Source organism: Arachis hypogaea, chromosome 6 (genome assembly GCF_003086295.3).
Source record: "Arachis hypogaea cultivar Tifrunner chromosome 6, arahy.Tifrunner.gnm2.J5K5, whole genome shotgun sequence".
NCBI lineage: Eukaryota > Viridiplantae > Streptophyta > Magnoliopsida > Fabales > Fabaceae > Arachis > Arachis hypogaea.
The window spans coordinates 46,470,469-46,473,096 of NC_092041.1; the positions used below are offsets into that span (position 1 = coordinate 46,470,469).

At 43.3% G+C, this 2,628-nt stretch overlaps 1 non-coding gene across 1 annotated transcript; it reads left to right on the top strand.

Annotated features, from left to right (window-relative positions):
- Positions 1-2,226: 2,226 nt before the first annotated feature.
- LOC112700258 (small nucleolar RNA R71) lies at positions 2,227-2,334 on the top strand. Its single transcript, XR_003153169.1, has one exon. It is a non-coding gene; the product is annotated as a small nucleolar RNA R71 (small nucleolar RNA).
- The last annotated feature ends 294 nt before the right edge of the window (positions 2,335-2,628 follow it).

Genomic DNA, 2,628 nt, shown 5'->3' on the forward strand with positions numbered 1-2,628 from the left:
ATGGATGTGATAGGAAAGAGGGATTTGGGAAGAGAGGTGTGAGGTGATGGTGAATGGGTGAAGAAGAGAGAGAGTGGTAGGGTAGGTGGGGATCCTGTGGGGTCCACAGATCCTGAGGTGTCAAGGAAAAGTCATCCCTGCACCAAATGGCATGCAAAAATGCGTTTTTAGCCATTTCTGGCGTTAAACGCCGGGCTGGTGCCCATTTCTGGCGTTTAACGCCAAGAGCTTGCCCTTTTCTGGCGTTTAACGCCAGTCTGGTGCCCCTTTCTGGCGTTAAACGCCCAGAATGGTGCCAGACTGGGCGTAAACGCCCAACAGCTAGCCTTACTGGCGTTTAAACGCCAGCACGTTCCTCCAGTGTCTATTTTCTTTCTGTTTTTCATTCTGTTTTTGCTTTTTTCATTAATTTTGTGACTTCTTATGATCATCAACCTACAGAAAACATAAAATAACAAAAGAGAATAGATAAAATATAACATTGGGTTGCCTCCCAACAAGCGCTTCTTTAAAGTCAGTAGCTTGACAGAGGGCTCTCATGGAGCCTCAGAAATACTCAGACAATGTTGGAACCTCCCAACACCAAACTTAGAGTTTGAATGTGGGGGTTCAACACCAAACTTAGAAGTTGGTTGTGGCCTCCCAACACCAAACTTAGAGTTTGACTGTGGGGGCTCTGTTTGGCTCTGTTTTGAGAGAAGCTCTTCATGCTTCCTCTCCATGGTGACAGAGGGATATCCTTGAGCCTTAAACACCAAGGATTCTTCATTCACTTGAATGATCAACTCTCCTCTATCAACATCAATCACAGCCTTTGTTGTGGCTAGGAAGGGTCTGCCAAGGATGATGGATTCATCCATGCACTTCCCAGTCTCTAGGACTATGAAATCAGTAGGGATGTAATGGTCTTCAACCTTTACTAGAACATCCTCTACATGTCCATAAGCTTGTTTTCTTGAGTTGTCTGCCATCTCTAGTGAGATTTTTGCAGCTTGCACCTCAAAGATCCCTAGCTTCTCCATTACAGAGAGAGGCATGAGGTTTACACTTGACCCTAGGTCACACAAGGCCTTCTTGAAGGTCATGGTGCCTATGGTACAAGGTATTGAAAACTTCCCAGGATCCTGTCTCTTTTGAGGTAGTTTCTGCCTAGACAAGTCATCCAGTCTTTGGTGAGCAAAGGGGGTTCATCCTCCCAAGTCTCATTTCCAAATAACTTGTCATTTAGCTTCATGATTGCTCCAAGGCATTTAGCAACTTGCTCTTCAGTGACATACTCATCCTCTTCAGAGGAAGAATACTCATTAGAGCTCATGAATGGAAGAAGTAAGTCCAATGGAACCTCTATGGTCTCATTTTGAGCCTCAGATTCCCATGGTTCCTTATTGGGAACTCATTGGAGGTCAGTGGACGTCCATTGAGGTCTTCCTCAGTGGCATTCACTGCCTCTTCTCCTCTCCAAATTCGGCCATGTGATGGCTTTGCACTCTCCTTTGGATTTCTTCTGTTTTGCTTGGAAGAGTACTAGGAGGGAGTTCAGTAATTTCTTGCTCAGCTGACCCACTTGTGCCTCCAAATTTCTAATGGAGGACCTTGTTTCAGTCATGAAACTTTGAGTGGTTTTGATTAGATCAGAGACCATGGTTGCTAAGTCAGAGTTATTCTGCTTAGAACTCTCTGTCTGTTGCTGAGAAGATGATGGGAAAGGCTTGCTATTGCTAAACCTGTTTCTTCCACCATTATTATGGTTGAAACCTTGTTGAGGTCTCTGTTGATCCTTCCATGAGAAATTTGGATGATTTCTCCATGAAGAATTATAGGTGTTCCCATAGGGTTCTCCCATGTAATTCACCTCTTCTATTGAAGGTTCTCAGGATCATAAGCTTCTTCTTCAGATGAAGCTTCCTTAGTACTGCTTGGTGCATTTTGCATTCCAGACAGACTTTGAGAAATCATATTGACTTGTTGAGTCAATATTTTATTCTGAGCCAGTATGGCATTCAGAGTGTCAATCTCAAGAACTCCTTTCTTCTGATTGGTCCCATTGTTCACAGGATTCCTTTCAGAAGTGTACATGAATTGGTTATTTGCAACCATTTCAATCAGCTCTTGAGCTTCTGTAGGCGTCTTCTTCAGATGAAGAGATCCTCCAGCAGAGCTATCCAAAGACATCTTGGACAGTTCAGAGAGACCATCATAGAAAATACCTATGATGCTCCATTCAGAAAGCATATCAGAGGGACACTTTCTGATTAATTGTTTGTATCTTTCCCAAGCTTCATAGAGGGATTCTCCTTCCTTCTGTCTGAAGGTTTGGACTTCCACTCTAAGCTTACTCAATTTTTGAGGTGGAAAGAACTTTGCCAAGAAGCATAGACTAGCTTTTCCCTAGAGTTCAGGCTTTCTTTAGGTTGTGAGTCCAACCATATCCTAGCTCTGTCTCTTACAGCAAAAGAGAATAGCATAAGTCTGTAGACCTCAGGGTCAACCCCATTAGTCTTGACAGTGTCACAGATTTGCAAGAATTCAGCTAAAAACTGATGAGGATCTTCCAAGGGAAGTCCATGGAACTTGCAATTCTGTTGCATTAGAGAAACTAATTGAGGCTTAAGCTCAAAGTTGTTTGCT